Source organism: Solanum tuberosum, unplaced genomic scaffold, assembly GCF_000226075.1.
Source record: "Solanum tuberosum cultivar DM 1-3 516 R44 unplaced genomic scaffold, SolTub_3.0 scf00123, whole genome shotgun sequence".
Taxonomy (NCBI): domain Eukaryota; kingdom Viridiplantae; phylum Streptophyta; class Magnoliopsida; order Solanales; family Solanaceae; genus Solanum; species Solanum tuberosum.
The window spans coordinates 682,138-700,707 of NW_006239048.1; positions in this window are offsets into that span (position 1 = coordinate 682,138).

Consider the following 18,570-nt stretch of genomic DNA (forward strand, 5'->3'; position numbering starts at 1 on the left):
AGTCAAGAAAAAAAAAAAAAAAAAAGAGAGGCAAAAGGTGTTTGGTGTGCCTGGAGAAGTGTAAAACTAAAGTAAAGTAGACAACTTCACTTTTCTTTTCTTTTTCAAATTCTCTTTAAAGAGAGCCTTTATTATATGTATGTAAGTGAGCGTGTGAAACCATATCAACAATTATGCTCTTCTTCCTTTCACTTTCGAGTTTTCAATGGTACGCTTCAATCGATTATTTTATTAAATTTACATAATATTAATTTTATAGTTATTCTATTTTATAATATTTAAATATTATCACGATTATTTAAGTGTCAGTTCGATTCGATTGATTTTCAAATTTGTTTTATAATATCATAAAACTTTGGCAAAAACTATATATCTAAATACTTTTATTATTTTAAAAGTGATGAATTAATGTAACATAAAAAAACGATAAGATATAGATGCATCCCACTATTTTATAGTAGTGTAAAACAAAATTAAGGAAAAATGAAAAGCTAAAGTACACGAGTGAAAATAAATTAATCATGATATGACTCGAGAACTTACTCTACTAAGATTCAGAGGGTGTTTCGCTTAGGTTAAAAGTAGTTTTTAGTCGCCAAGAATATTTCAATATTTTAAAAACGATTTTTAAAAAGTTAAAAGTAGGTACTCTTACTTTTTATTTTTTAACTTAAAAGTTACTGAAGTTTGATTTTCTAAAAACTATTTTAAAAAAGAGGAAATTTCACAAATAACCATTAAAAATAACTTAATTAGGCTTCATAGCTATAATTTGATAATTACGATTTGTAGCTATATTTTAAAGGGAGGAAAGAGACGAGAGCGATTGGGAGAGGGAGGAGAGAGGACATAGAGTGAAGAGAGGTAAATTGAATTTGTATATTTGTTGAATTGTGTATGTATATCATTCTGTATGTAACTAGTATACATATGTATTTGTATATCTGGCGAGTGAGAATGGGAAAGGGAGGAAAAAGGTGAGAGGGATGAGAGAGGCGAGTGAGAGAGGACAGATAGTGAAGAGAGGTGAATTGTATTTGTATATCTGTCATATAATTGTATATATATAATTTGTATATGTATAATTTGTATTTGTATATGTATAAGAGAGAAGAGAGGAAGAGAGATGGAGGCTCATGTAATTAAAGCTAAATCGAGGTTGCGAGTGTAATTAATTCAAACTATAGTTAAGTCATCTAATTAATTAGTAATATATATTTGCTTAGCCGCATAATTTCTCCTTAAAAAACTGCTTTTTTAAAGATAAGACAAATGGGCCCTAAGTAAGGAAATATTACAGAAATCCCACATTTTAGTGTACTTATTACCATTATCCCCTATAAGTTTTACAATTTTCCAAAATCCCTCATTTTCGTGCATCATATTAGTGTATCTCACGCATCAGATTAATGTATCAGCGCTTATATTATTGTATCCCGCGCATCAGATTAATGTATCATGTATAAAATGTACATCAGATTAGTGTATCATGTATAAAATGTAATGTATCTTACTTAACGATTAATGTATCTCGCGCATCAGATTAATGTATCAGCACTTATATTATTGTATCCGTTTGAGGGATTTCTGTAATTATAAACTTTTAAGGGATAGATTGTAATTTTTACCTTAAAAGTATGTGATTTCTGTAATTTTCCCATAAGAAAAACTTAAGTTATACAAATTGAAATCATCTAATATACTTTACAATTTGCTATTCAAGATCATTGTAATATTTTATAGCTTACTAACCAATATGCTAGAACAGATTTCGTTCCAATAAAAGTAACATAATAGATTTTGAAGTTGAGATGAGTGTTATTAAGTGTTTCCAGGCCCAAGGCAAACTTTAATGTTTCATTATTTTAAAATTTATATACAAAATATATTTTACACATATAAATTAATTATTCAGTATGATTTTTATTTATTTTTATAAGATTAAAATTTTGCCTAAACATTTGATACTATTATAAATTTATAAAGACAGTTGCAGTTTTATTTTTTTTAATAAAATCTGAACAACATTTAGATTTGATTAGGTTATGTAACACCCTATAACTCATAATACGTGTGTGTCATAATCTAAATCGCCATGAGAGGGGCACCAACATAAACCCCCAGTGAAAGAACCACTAAATAACTAAAATAATAGTCTCATTAATTAAAGTCAAGAAATTCATAGTTAAAATTATTAACAAAACCAATTAAAGATTACTCCCCCTATAATTTGAAAGTCGTGTACTGAAACATCTAACGTATTCTAGAATATGAGGATGCAATCCCAAAATAAATTAAATATATATTCGGAAAATAAATAAAGAAGAGATGAATCCATGATAGTCCAGAAGAAGCAACCCACACTTAGATTCAGGAAACATGGGAATCACAACCGAGGTCAGCCGTTGGAATCAGTGGTGGAGCCACCCTATCTTTAGGGGGGTCATCCGACCCTCCTTGGGCAGAAAATTATATTATTTTAACATGGTTAAAATATTTTTTTATGTATATATAGTAGATGTTGAACCCCCTTAGGCTACTTCGTGTGCCTATTTCTTCAGATTTTGAACCCCCTAATTAAAAATTCTGGCTCCGCCACTGATTGAAATATGTCTTGTACTAAACAAAGAAAAGCAAATGTAGTATCAGTACATAAAAATAATAATATACGGATAGGATCATCGGCTAGTTTAATTTAAAAAATATGAACTAACTATAATTTAGTAAAATAAGATAACACATGTATAACCCAAGCCAATAAAAATAAACAAGACTCTTAGGACTCGTTTGGTGTAAGGAATAATACCAAATAGTCCCGGGATTAAATTATAGTACCGCTTATTTTGTTGTTTGGTTGGCAAGTTCGGGATAACTTATCCCGGGATTAATAATTAGTACCGGGATAAGTTATCCCTCTCCTTGGGTGGTATAGTAATCCCGGGATAACTTATCCCGGGATAAAATAGGTAAATGACAAAAATGTTTCTTTCAACCCTTTTGTTGTATCACTTTTTACCTTAATGAAGGGCATTTTTGTAAATAAATAAATTGTTCTTAAAATTTATTATTTTGAATATAACAAACCAAACACTCAATAAAAAATAATCCCAACACAACTTATCCCATCATAACTAATCCCAACATAACTTATCCCAACATAACTTATCCCATCATAACTCATTTTCAAACCAAACGACCCCTTAGTCTTCAACCTGACTTAAAAGTCACATGATACATGTCCAACAACATCACAATGACTAAATCTGGTTCACTCATGGAACCAATACACAAAAGAAAATTAACATGTACCAAGCGTGGTATCCGAGCTAATGATATTGTACATGTACCAAGTGTGGTACTCGAGCCAACTAATAGATATTTTATACTGGGTATGATACCCGAGCCAACTGGTAATTTGTACCAAGCGTGGTACTCGAGCCAACTAATAGATATTCTATATTGGGTGTGGTACCCGAAATAACTGGTAATCTGTACCAAGTGTGGTACCCGAGCCAATCGAGAATCACAGACATCACACAATCAGAACCACAATGAATACAACTACACTCGTAAGATCACAGGAATTAAGACAAAATAATTTCATGAGATTGAAAATAACATATCATTTCATATTCATCCCTTTTTACTTCCTAACCATGTATTGTACAAGCAATACTAATGAAACAGGTAACATGCACACATAACGTATATTGGGAAACAATTCAACTATCACCTACCTCAAAACAAATTTGAATGCTCTACTGAGCTTTAGGTTGTTCTTGGGCTAAAAATAATAACACAACACAAAATCAAACCCCGAGCGGTCTAAATATCCCTAGATTATATCTTAATCCCAATTCCAGGACAACCTCATGATCATCTCACTCAACCCAGGGCTTTCCCACCAGTAATCTAGAACTATTAATTTTGTGATTACACTAGCTAATTGCGGTAATAAAATAATGAACAAACAATTTATAGACATTACTAGGGTCCTACACCCCATAATCCTGGTTATATCAGATTTCCCTCTAATGTTATGCCAAACTCTACCCTAGACCACAACTATCAATTCTAAGGTATATGAATTCATATACCTTAGATGTGATTTTATTACTATAGAAATTCAGTGATAGCTAAGTCGCTATGGTTTCTCGAATGGAGGTGGGTGTTGTAGTAGTGGTGATGACGGTAATTAACTGATTTGTTTGTTTTGCTTATTTGGAGTGGTCCCATATGTGTATATAGTTGAGTGATTGATAATGAGTCTTACTTTTGGAGAAATTTACATATTAAGTCATTGTTTTTTCTTCGTTCTTGAAATTACTATGAAGTACCATTGATAATTTCTTAGAAGTCACAAGCAACTATCGTTGAAGCTCGAAACTTCATAATTTGAAAATAAAATTTCCGCAAATAAACTCTGTTTCAAGTGGGTATTATTGCAAAAGATCAATTACATATTGAGGAGCCTAAATACAAAATTTGATTGATTTAGGAAAGTTTTTGAGGTGTTTTTGAATGAGTTTGATACTTGAATTTAAGGAAGAAAACAATGTTTATTTTTTTTGTATAATATTGTATATTATTATGTATGAGTATATAAATACCTCTTACAATATTGTATAATATCATTGAGGGTATAATATTTTATATCATGTTTAAATATTATTATAAAAATAAAATATAATTTTTTTTGTATAATATTGTATACCGGATGTATAATGTTATATATTGAATTGTGTTTTGGGCTAAAGATTTGTAATGTATGTTTTGGAGTCCTTATATTTTTGCAATGTAAGTTAGGTAATTGTATAACTGTTTTTATTTGTTTGATACTACCAATTTAGGCATGAGCTTGAGTAGTAATTTTGTGTGAGTGCGTGAGTTTTAACAAAATAAAAGACTTTCTGACACCTAGGCGGCTAGCAGGGCCGACTCAACAACATTGGGGGCCTAAACCGAAACTTAAGAGAGGGGACCTAATATTTTTTTTAATCATATATACTTTTATTTAAAATCTAGTTTTCTAGCTATTTTAGATGTGAAGTCATTAAGTACTGTTTTGTAATCAATTTGTTTTTATAATTCATTTTCAAATGATAATATAGCTAATTCATTCAATATCTTTTGAGACATTATTGATCTTAAAGAAGAAATAATCAATTTTAATTTCGAAAAAACATCTTTCGATTGAGGCAACAGTTACCGGAGCTGTTAACATTATTTTATAAGTAATATGTGTATTTGGAAAAGAATCAAGTCTTTTATTTGATTGAGTATTTTCATTAGATCATTATCTTCTACTTGTACTATTTCTCTTAATACTTTTAATTTAAAAATAAATTTAAACAATCAATATCAAAATAACTTTATGTGTTAAAGAAAATTCAAGGTTAAGACAATATTTTTTAAAATTCTTATCATCTAGTGATCTCAATATTTTACCACTAAATAAGAAGTCAAATTTTTTTGCATATGCTTCAACTGGTTCAAATCTATTTTGCAGTGGAAAATAATTTGATCTACTCTACATATATAAAGTAATCAACTCTAAGAGATTCTTCAAGGGAGTTTGTGATTTCGTTATCCATATTTTCATCAAATTGTTTCTTACGAAATTCAGGTTTATATTCATCTCATATGTAATTTCCTTAGTAAATCATAACACTCATAATACATATAATTTTTTTTATAAAAATAACATATATACATAACTGTTTTTTTTTAAAATGGGGCCCTCAAAAAATATGGGGCCCCAAGTGATGGCTTTAGTAGCCTAGGGGTTAAGACGGCCCTGGCGGCTAGGCCCATAGTTATGACTCTCTATATATAACTTATTCTTATTTGTAGGTTGTGATGACTTGTATGTTTGAAAAGTAGAATTGATTCATCTTGATTGATACTTGTGTCATCAGAGGTCAGGATTTCTTGCATATTCCATGTTTTGCGTCTTAGTTTAAAACTTATCTTGCATGTTATTGAAGCAAAATAAAAATTATTGTTTTGCCTAGAAAATGATAATAAACTTTCTTTGATATGTCTTTTTAATTTTAGGCTACTTATATATTGTTACCACTAGTTAGCCCCTTTGAACTTGTGACCTTTTTTTTGTGTCATGACTCAAATCTACACCCTAAAACTTAAATTAAAATTAAATTAATCATATTAGGCTCCTGCATCCTATGAACATTCTTTGCTAGTATAAATTACAACAGTGATATTTAACTATACAAACTTATCTTCTTAGACAAACATCTAATCATAATATTAATTCATGTCAGAATGAAACATCATATTATTAGTATTCAAAGAAATTACAAACTAGAATATGACACATTGTTAGAATAAGGTGTTTAGTAACTTATGTTACTGTTATATACACCAAAACTAAGATGCCTTAATAAAATATTTAAAATTTGGGCAGAATTATAACTGTTATGTCTATATTGATCTTTAACAAGGAAAATTTCATATTAATCATAATTTTTTCATGTAATATCTATTTTTCATTATATCTTAATTCTGTCTCATAAAGTGAGAGAACTTTATGTTTAAAAAAAATATTAGAAAAATCCAAATGCAATAAAAAAAATTCTGCGAATTTTCATACTAATCCCCAGGAAAATCCCCATATAATTCACAGTTTTCTTTTAGTGGACAAATTTTAGCGGATGCTGCTGCTACATTTGGTGGCAAACTTTCTTTGGGAAGAAATGTATTAGTAGCTTATATGTCATGTGAGGGTTACAATTATGAAGATTAAATACTTATTAGCGAGTGTTTGGTCAATGAAGATATTTATACTTCTTTTCACATACGGAAATATAAAATTTATACTAATATTGTGACGAGCCAAGGCCCTAAAAAAGTAACTAATGAAATATTGTATTTAGATGTAATGACTCCCTAGGTCATTTTCTCCATTTTTCGGTATTTTCAGCATTTAGAGATTTCATATAGCTACCTCAAGTCATTTATGACTTGGTGGAACGGACAGGACACATTTCGTTTGATTTTGTGTAAGTTTCTTTTTTTAGAGCTTTTGAAGTTAGATATTTGACTTTGGTCAAAACTTTTGGTAAACGATCCCGAAATGCTATTCTAATGGTTTGATTAGATTTAGAACGTCAATTTTGGTCTAGTTAAACCTTTGATTTGGGTCCCTGGGTTTCTGAGCTCATTTTGAGGTATCTTGTGGCTCTTTGCTAAAATAGACTATTGACTGTGGAACTCACTCTTCATTGATACAACCTTCATTGAAAGTTTTGACATTCCAGAATATTGAAATCGATTGGGTTGCATAGTTCATTTGCGTTCACGGGGATTTGAACAAATCCTAAGCGCCCCGTCGGGGCATTTCTCAATTCTAAGTTAAGATAGTGTAGCCTTTGCTAGTGCACCATGCTTTACTCTTTACATCTGCGTGCTTGGAGCCCCGTTTGCAAAGGCCAATGAAATTAGAATTTGTGATCTCGTGATTGGCGCCACGTTTGTGAAGGTTAGTTTCTTGGTCTTCTCTTTCACGAGCCTTGACCATCGCGATCACAATAAAGGGTCAGTGGATTCGGTTAAGGATTAACCGTTGTGACCACAACCCTTGGGGCCCTGTTAATTCGGCTGGAATTTAAAACATTGTCAAATTGAATTAGTTTAGTAAATTCGACTAGAATTAAATAAGATGAATTAACAATCTTCTTAATCTTTAAGAAATAAAATAATTAACTTATTTATATACTAACTAATTCGAAAATATAATCTACTAACTAACTAATACTAATTTAACAAATTATGTAAGTAAAAAAAATATTGAAATGATTTTTGAATATTCATAAAATGTGCTAACTATATACATAATTATATAAGACATACATATTATTTAAAAATTATAAAATTGATAAAATAATTAAATATAACTTGAAAAATATTGTGAATTTTATAAAATCAATTATTTCAAATCATTTGCAATTAAAGAAGCTTGATGATTAATCTACATTGTATATGGTCAAAGTGTCAACATTGACCTCCTAGTTTAGTTCGTATGATTCCCATTTCTGATGTTTAGCTTGTGTGGAAGCTTATGTGATGCCTTTAATTGTTGCTGAAAATTTGTGATATTTGAGTAATTGTGAGCGAGGGGTTGTGTGACCTATCTTTATTTAGACATTGAGATGCCTGAGTTAGGGGCTTGAGTTGATTTTTGAACATCTTAAAATGAAAGAAATAATTTCTAAGTGGTAAAGAATGATTTCAAATGGTTCCCTCCATTATCCATTTCATTTGAGGAAGTGTTTCATGACTTGTTGTGTTTGTAAACTTGATACTATTTGAAATCCTTGATTATGCCTTTGTGTTGTATGTATTGTAATGCATTCATCCTCATACAACATATTATTGATCATGAAAATATGAGAAAGTGAAGAAATGCTATCTTCTTGAGAAAGAAAATATGACACCTTACTTATATCTAGGGCTGGGCGTTTGGTTGGTTTGGTTCGGTTTGTAAATTTCGGTTCGGTTTTCGGTTTGGCCAAAATGTGAAACCAAACCAAACTAAAATAAATTCGGTTTGGTTCGGTTATTATAATTTCGGTTCGATTTATTTCGGTTTGATTTCGATCTAACCAAATTTAATTAACAGTGGTCTATGGACTTTAGTACTTGTTTTGTAACCAAATTTATTTCAAACATGTAGGCTTTAGTACTTGTTGTCTACACAGCCACCACAAGACAATACTTACTTTTAAATAGGAAGACAAGATAGAGATCTCAAACAAAGAGCAGTCTCTAGGTGGAGTCCCCACTACTTGGTCTTGCAACCTGTGTCTATCTCACTCTCTGCTATTTTGGAGCACAAATTATTCCACTGTGATTCTGTGAAACATAAAGTGACAAGTTACTGATCAACATACCAGACTGCCTTTAGCACCGACATAATCCCATATTTTCATGCTTAAAGAATAAGAACCTTGGTGCAGCTAACTAATCGAGATTCGAGCAGTGCACTGAGCAGCTGCGGGTTGCGCCTATGACTATCCAACTTGCGAGCACTCAGCAGTTAGCGAGGAGCCAGGAGCAACGAACGACGATGAGAGTTGAGAGACGATCTGCGGCGTAAGTCGTAACTGAGACGAGAGTTGAGAGATGAGACTTGAGAGACGAGTCGACTAACGACTACTAGTCTACAACGAGTCTACGACTTACGAGTTACGAGTGACGACTGACGAGAGTTGAGAGACGAGAGTTGCGGACTTGCGGCGTATATTGAGAGATGAGAGACGACGACTGAATCTGATGTTAGGACTTAGGGTAATCAATGTAGGGATTTTTGAATTTTGATTGGAATTTGGGCTGGGCTGATAATTTTAATTAAGGTTGTGGGCTATCAACTATAATTGGGCCGGCTGGGAATGGGGAAAAGAACATATACATATAATTTTGGTTTTTCGGTTAACCGAATTTTTAAAGCTAAAATATTGAAAATAAAAACCGAAATCGACCGAAATAACCGAAAAACCGAAACCGAAATTAAAAAAAAATCGGTTCGGTCGGTTTTTTCGGTTTTAACCGTATTATGCCCAGCCCTACTTATATCCTTGACCACAAACTAGGTGAAAAGTTAATGAGATATTGAGATTGGTATATGGACTGTGAGTCCCCCCACGAGTCCTTGTTTAGAAGCTAAATGCTCGGCAAAGTGTATACGACAGATTGTGCGACAACCTTACTTCCACCACATCATTTATTACATTGGATTTGGTCAGCTTTGTTGTGTTGTGTGCCTTGATTATCTGTATCCTTTCGTGTTCACTTTATTCACGTCATTATTATATAAACTAATGACGCCGATGTTGAAGTGAGACTTTTTTGTATGCAGGTGGAAGCGTTTCATAGTTTATTTTTTAAGTTTGTTTAATTGCCTATACTCAGTTAGTCTAACCTACTGAGTACATGTGAATTGTACTCACCCCTACTTCCATTATCCCTTTGATGCAGATCCTAGTCAGGGTGATTTCCGTAGCGGTTGATTGGATCCAACACTTTCTCCCCTTTTGGAGTTGTGGTGAGATTCTGCTTTTTGGATAGCCATTGATCTCCATCTACCATTTACAGATTTTAACTTTCTTTTCAAAAACTTGAGATGTATATCAGAATCTAGAATTAGATTTTCTTTATACTTATGCTACTAGGTTTTAGGAACTTCTTTGTTGTCTTCTTGGTTGTTTGACTTGTTTCTTAACTTCCCTTTGAGAGTCTCATATGTGTTTTTCTTTAGACTTACACACCATTTTGGGGTTCTCGGGATATGTTTCATCATGACCTCAATTTTTGGATCGTGAGAGATTTCTTCATCCATTATACAACAATAAGTATTCAGTTCATACTTTCTAATTATACGAATCAAAGAAAAAAAATTAATTTCAAATCAAGAACTCAGAAAGTTGATTTTTCATAGATTTATTTGTTAGATTTTCTTTTAAATTACGATTTATGTTTGTATTTGTGATATTTGATTAATTTTATTTGTATCGATTGATTATTAGATATATGTCGAAGAACAATTTTGATTTGTATTTGAATGGATTGATTACTAGAGTTTTGATGATTTATATAAACAATGAAAGAATTATTATGATTTATATTTGTATCAATTGATTAATGGATATGTATCATAAAACTGTTTTGATTTGTATTTGTATCGATTTATTATTGGATATCTATTGAAGAACTGTTTTGATTTGTATTTGTACCGACTGATTACTTGAGTTATAATGATATGTATAATTTAAACAACTAATGGATTATATCTCTATATTTCTTATATTTTGATACAAAAAGTATATATACAACCTGTCATTGTTGATTTCGAGGTTAATTATGATTGTATACGTATAATTTAATAATTTTAGTACATCTAGTGATTTGATATTGTAATACAATTTTTGTATATGTGAGTAAAATTATACGATTTGTGGTTTAAATTAGTTTTTTGTTCTTATCGAAATGTATACAACAATCTTGTCATAACTATTTTGGTAGTACATTTCAGAAAATGGAATGATGAAAATTATTACGTTGATTACACTATAGAGGGGGTCGTCTTTAGGGAAAATGTATCATATATTGGGTTGTATAATGTAATTTTAAATCAACTTTGTGTGGATGTTAGTGTTAAGATACCGAGACTTGAATACAAGGTAGAACAAAGCAATACCCCAATGGTTATATTCAATGACATGGATGTGAGAGTGTAAGTAATGCTTAAAAAAGCTATAAATAATTTTAACATATAGCCAATTTGTGTAAGTATTTAGAATAAGTGTATCCAAAACAATAAACTTTATAAAAGTTCAAATCAGGAAAAGGGGAAAACTTAGGATCAGGTTGTATAAATGGAAATGATTAATTTGAAACACAATCGCTGACAATTGTAGAATTAGTAGAGCGCTTGATGCATGTGAATCAAGAAATTGTAATGTGATCACTACAGATCCGTGTCATAAGTATATAGAGGTCGGCCAAATATACAAGAAAAAAACTACTTTGAAGGTTGTGATGACGCAATATGCAATTGTGCAAAGATTTCAATTAATAACTGAGGTCAAATTCCATCAGGTAATAATGTTGTATAAAAATTATGCACATATGATTATGACACGGATAATGTTATATATCTGATTATTTAGTCTACTTTGAATATTTGTAATTGTATTGTATTAATATGTTGTTTGTATATTGGTAAATCATTGGTATATATTGATTAGTTATAATATATTTTGAATGTAGTTATACATTTGTTTGTGTATTTGATGACTGTGATTGATTAATGTAACACCTTGGAAGTTGAAAAATTGAAAGGAAAAGAATAATGCAGAAAAATATGTATGAGACGGGTTCTACGAGTTCAACCTATGGACCGTAGGAAGTCTAACGGGCTGTAGGAACGGAACCGTAGACCCAGAGTGGAGTTTTTGAAAAGAATCAAGTTTCAGTACCTCATTCGACGGTTGAAAAGGATGATCGATCAATCTTTTTATGAGTCGTAGATAGGCTTCGTAGGTGGTTCCTAGACTTAGTGAAAATTTAGAAGTCAAGTTGAGTTCTACAGTTAGGGTCTACGGGCCGTAGACCAGTCTCATCAAAAGTTGGATAGAATTTAGGTTCCTTAGTCTATGGTTGACCAGTACGGGCCGTAAAAAGTTCTACAGTTCGTAGGTCACACCTGTAGACCAGTTCAGTAGTTGAATTTTATGGGATTTTGGGTCTTTTACTAAATGTTTTAAACATATACTATATCGTTTTGGCTTCTTTCCTAAGCTCCATATAAAGCTTTTAAGTCATAAAACTATCCACTTTAAACTCATTTTCCTATTTCCCCCAAAACCTAACCAAATTCACTCCCCTAAATTCCCTCTCAACCTAAGGAAGAAGAAGAAGAAGCTAAAGTTTATTCAAGTGCATCAATTCTCCATTTATTTTGGGCTTTGAGTAGCGATGTATGTGAATATTCTTCCATGGAGTCCATTCCTCCATGGGGTCCCCTTGGTTTTCAATTTCTCAATTCAGTTTCAATTAATCAAAGTTAGGGTTCTTCTTAGTTCTATATGAGTTTCGTCCAATTATGAATTTTATTGTTGATTAAGTCTTCTAATGCATGATTTAGTGTTAATACATGATATTTAGTTGAAATTATATGGACCCAAGCATCATTCATGATTTTTAACTATGAACCTATGAAGAACCCATGAATCTATGAACTTTGAAAGATTATGCATGTCTTATGAAAATGATGTTTATGATGATAGAGTGCTTCTAGATGAAAGTATCAATGTTGTTGTGAAAGGTTTACTCACATACGAATATGATCATGATTTGTGAAAGGTATTTCTCATCTAATTAATTTTTTAAAGAAATGTCATATCAAGAAGGGCAAATAATATGAAATGTATGGAGTAAGTGAGTGGAGAAAAACAAAAATATAAGCACACATGTATATACACACACTTATAGCATATTGTATATTGAAATAACTGCCATAAAAATAATGTCAAATTTTGTGAAAAATTCAAAAAAATAAAATATTACTCTACTTAGGGAAAAGGGTCAAAATGCCCTTAAACCATGTGCAATGAACAAAATACCCTCCGTTTGTAGTTTGACTCAAAAATGTCCTTACCGTCAATACTTTGGTTCAAAAATGTCTTTGCAGTCAATACTTTGGTCCAAAAATGCCGCTATAGTTGCTACATGGGTCAAAAATACTCTTTTATGATTAAATATATTATTTCTTTTCTTTTTAAACAGATCTTGTTTCTAATTAAAATATTATTAAAGAACCTTATTCTTGTTTTCTTTACTTTTAAATCACTTTAACAAATTAAAATATAGGAAAATATTTTTTTTCTTCTTAATCTCATTTTATCAATTAAAATAACATAACTTCATGTATGTTTTTGATGGATAATATATGTCATATATATATATATATAAGATCATAGTATATCCATCATTAATTTTTATTTATATAACGATAATAAATAATTACAATAAAATAAGAAATATTTTTATTTTTTTATTTTTTTCTGAATAGAAGTAGGATAAACATTTGCTAATTTTTAAAAATATTATTATAAAAATAATGTGTTAAAAAAATAATTTATTTATTTTGAAAATGAGCATTTTTTCTATTAAATAACAATAAGGGCAGTTTTGGACCAAAATTTTGACAACAAGAACATTTTTTTTTACTAAACCTTAAATGGAGGACATTTTTGTTCATTTCATATATAGTTTAAGGATATATATATAAAAGAGAACCCTATGCCAACCTATGTGACATCACCTGAAACCAAGATTCCCTTTTAATTTACTTATTTCCAAAACAAGTCTTCCCCTTTCATGAAAAGTTGTGATTTTCATGAAAAGTTGTGATTTTCATGAAAAGTTGTAACTTTTATGAAAAGTTATAACTTTTAATAAATATTACGACTTTTATGAAAAGTTGTGACTTTTATGAAAGGTTGTGACCTTTCTGAAAAGTTGTAACTTTTCCAAAGAGTTGTGACCTTTCGATAAGACACAATAAGCATTTGTTCACAGTATCCTTTGTTGTCTATAAATAGAGGGATTTCCTCTCATTTTAAAACAATGAAAATTTTGTACTTCTTCTTCTGCTTCTGCACAATGAAATATTCGTGTACTTTACTCCTGTTGAGTGTTTCATTGACACCATTATTTTTGTATCAATATAGTGGTGAATAGAATCGTTATGTCCTGAAAGGATCTATTCCTTTAAACCTCGGGTAGTAGATGAGAATAATTTCCTTAAAGGGATATTGTACATTCAATGAGCTCGATTTTTTCCTTTCTGTTTTTTTTATTCTACTGTTACATATCTTGGTATGTTTTTTACGGTCATTAATTTATGCTTATGTTATTAATTATTATTTTTGAGTACATGTTTTAAATTTTATTGTTTATGTTTCTGCAAAGTTATTGTTATAAGTATTTGTTAGTACAGATTAAATAACACACGTTAATTGAGTATCCACGCAAGTTTTCTCTACTAAAATTGTTGAAGGTACAATTAAAAAATAATCTTAAAGATCTTTATTACCATCTCTTGAAGACAAAATTCAAATTTGGTATGCCATTGTAAGGACATAAATACCTTAAAAACCTTATCGCACCTTGATGTGCGAAGTGAACCAGGAAGAAACATAAGAATTAATAAACTTTTGACATGTGTTCAAGGATGTGTCAGATGACCTATAGAGGAATAAACCGGAGCCTCTTTTAATCTCAAAGACATAGATAACTACACAATAAATTAATTGCTCATATTCAGTATGAAGTATGGACAGATTCTCAAGTTTACTGCAAGTTGTAAATACTTTTCTTGAAGTAATAGATGTGTTTCTCGACACTGCCATTGGAATAGAAGTGTAGTTTCAAATTGAACTCCATCACTCTGGTATGCTGATTTTATAAAAAACACTCATACAAACTGAATAGTTTTGTGTAGTATTTTTTTCCTTTCAAGTATGTATAATAAGTTGAATTGTTGTCCAATATGATACATTCTCCCTTTAATTTTCCATTTTAATAATACTTATGATACATTTAAATAAGGAACTTTAAAATGATATATGTAAAGCAAAAGGTAGGGCTGGACTTTCCAACACATTAGAATTAGAATATTTGTATATCTCAGGTTGATGTTCGTTTGATTCCCCAAAAATATCAAATAGTAACTGAACTTTTCTACACATTAGAATTAGAATATTTGTATATCTCAGGTTGATGTTCGTTTGATTCCCCAAAAATATCAAATAGTAACACTTCCTGGAAGTAAAAGGATAAATTATAAAATCAAATTAAAGAGATTGATTGAAGGATAAATGATAAGATGTTATAATTATCATTTTCCATTACATTATTAATGTTCGTTACTACGTAATCTTGTATGTATTATAATATATTGTTTTAGTTTTAATGACTGATAGGTTTTAAGTATTATTTTATAAATTCTGTAATACTAAATTCCCACGCGAGGTGCTGGTAATTTTACTAGTACATATATAAAAGAGAACCCTCAACCTGGTGACGTGGCGCCACTAGAAGCAAGAGTTCTCTTTTTATTTATTTATTTATTTCCAAAACTGTCATTCCCCTCTCCAATAGGAACGTCGCTTCAGCCTTCAACAACCGCTTCGCCCGTTTATTGTTTCACTACTCTTGCCGCTCTTCATAAATGTTGCACCTGTTTACAACAGCCGATCCGCCTATATATGCAGTGGCATCACAAATCAAGATTCTTATTTAACCCTTCTTAAAATTTACAACTTTTCATAAAAGTCACAACTCTTTAGAAAAGTTGGAACTCTTCAAAAAATCACAACTTTTCACAAAAGTCACAACTTTTCACAAAAGTCACAACTTTTCACAAAAGTCACAACTTTTCACAAAAGTCACAACTTTTCACAAAAGTCACAACTTTTCACAAAAGTCACAACTTTTCACAAAAGTCGAAACTCTTCATAAAAGTCGAAACTCTTCATAAAAGTCGCAACTTTTCATAAAAGTTACAACTTTTAATGAAAGTCGCAAATTTTCATAAAAGTCACAATTTTTCATGAAAGTCCTAACTCTTCATATTTCACTCACAAGTTTTAAAATCCAACAATGTGTACTTCATATGTCAATTCAAAGCTCTAATAAATGATATTGAATTTCAATCTATAGTGTACCACCCCTAGAAAAATATTGATTAACTCAAATCACCAAAGGTAAAGTAAGATTAAGGAGAAACTGTAGACTAATGCATGCAACAATGCAAGTATACATAGGATTAAAGGAGAAGCATTCACAATTCCAAAATTAAAAGAAAATTCTCAAGGTATAATTGTGATATATATATATATATATATATATGGGCCAACTAACCACATAGTTTGGCCCAATATTTTATTCTAGTACCAGTTGATTAAACTGTTTACAAAAGTCGACCCGCCTATATATGCAGCACCCTCACAAATTATGATTCTTATTTAACCCTTTTTAAAAGTCACAACCTTACGGAAAAGTCACAACTTTTCATAAAATTCACAACTCTTTAGAAAAGTCACAATTTTTCACAAAAGTTATAACTTTTCACAAAAATCACAACTTTTCACAAAAGTCACAACTTTTCATAAAAGTCGCAACTTTTCACAAAGGTCGCAACTCTTCTTTTTTCATTCACACATTTTAAAATTCAACACTTAATTTCAAGGGATCAAAAGAAGAAAGAATAAACAAAGAAAATTTATTTTAATTGCAATGTGGCAATACCACTCTTGCACCTCTCAGACCACAACTTATAACGCTGCTGAAATGGTGTCACGACCTAGGGGTACACCCTAGATGTAACATGGCGTACAAGACCCTGAGAGGCCTCATACAAGCCACTTAACATATCATAACATAAAGTAGTAGAAATGAGTGGGAATTTAAAACATTTCAACAACATCAAAGTCTTTATAAAACGAGCGAAAGTCTAATACACTTGCCTCAAACCATCTAATACTTGAAAGTCTTTGGGACACAACCCATACAATAGTCAAAACATAAAATGAAAGACATAAGGAAATGGTGGTCAAATCATTGAATGCTATGAGAACTCACCAAATCTTCAAATCTTGCTCTACTATGATCCTAGCCACGGGGATGGAAGTCGATATCGCCGGACCCTACATTTTATAAGAATGTAGGCAAGAGTATGCGTTAGTACAAACATGTACTAAATATGATAGCTAACATAAACATCAACATAGGCATACACATAGGAATTAATCAACATAAGACATATACCATACGCATAAGAGACAACAACATAAGTCATAAGCATAATCAATGCACATAAATCATCATATCATAAGAGGAGTACTTTTCAAGTAACCTCACTTATTCTTGTTCAAGACTTGGGGCATCCACCTCTAGTCATACATATCAAGGAAGACAACTCTAGCAACAATCCAAGCTAATAATTCATCATACTATAAAGCTCATATTAAAACATACTTACAATACTTTCTTGAAGTACCTTGTTTCAACATAACTACGCTACTTTAATTAGGGACTAGTCCCTCTTTAGCTATTTCTACTAGGCATGGAAAAGTACTTCTTTACTAGTCCAAGACAAGTCATTACTCATGAATGATTACGATTTACCAATTCAAGGCTATCTAGGAAAAACACCTCATTATGCTAGACCAAGCTATCATGGAAGGCATTCTCTCATGCAAGTCCAAGCTACTCAAAGAAGGGTACTACTGCTCAATCCAAGCTACCAATGAAATGGTTTGGCCTTACCAAGTCAAGCTATCATGCAAGCATCATCTCATGCTAGTTCAAGCTAACCATTGGAAGGGTACTATTGCTCAATCCAAGGCTATCCATGAGATCTACTAACTCAAGCTACCAAGCATGGTCTTGTCTTACCAAGTCAAGCTATTCATGAAGGGATCTCATATCACTACTTCAAGCTATCATAGTTCATTACATTGCTTTTGATTTATTTTAGGTGATCAAGCCTTTCAACCTAGAATCATTCTATGTGAGAAAACCTTTCACATTATACATTCATAGAGTAGATTATGTGGGTAAATCCTTTCACAATAACTATCTACTAATCAACATTCATATATATAAGCTTTACTCTCAAAACCCTAATCATTATAATTCATCGTGTTATCTTTACTCTAAAAGCCCTACTAATCATCATTCATCATACATGCCTTATGTAACACCCCAGAAATTTTTTTGAGCTAAGACTTGAACCATCCTTCGTAGTGAGTAAGTTTTTACCAAGGAATTTAAAATTTCTTAAGTGTTAAGGTCACTAGATGTAGCACCTTGAGTTACAAGAAGAACTAATGAGAGTTCATTCAAGTCATTCCTAAGTTCCTTTAAGTGTTGGATCAACTTCAAATGACCATAACTTTTAGCACATGATGAGTTAGGTGGCTCATAAGATATCAAATGATAGGTCTTTGAATTATATTTCCAACGCCATAAAGTTTGCTAAGT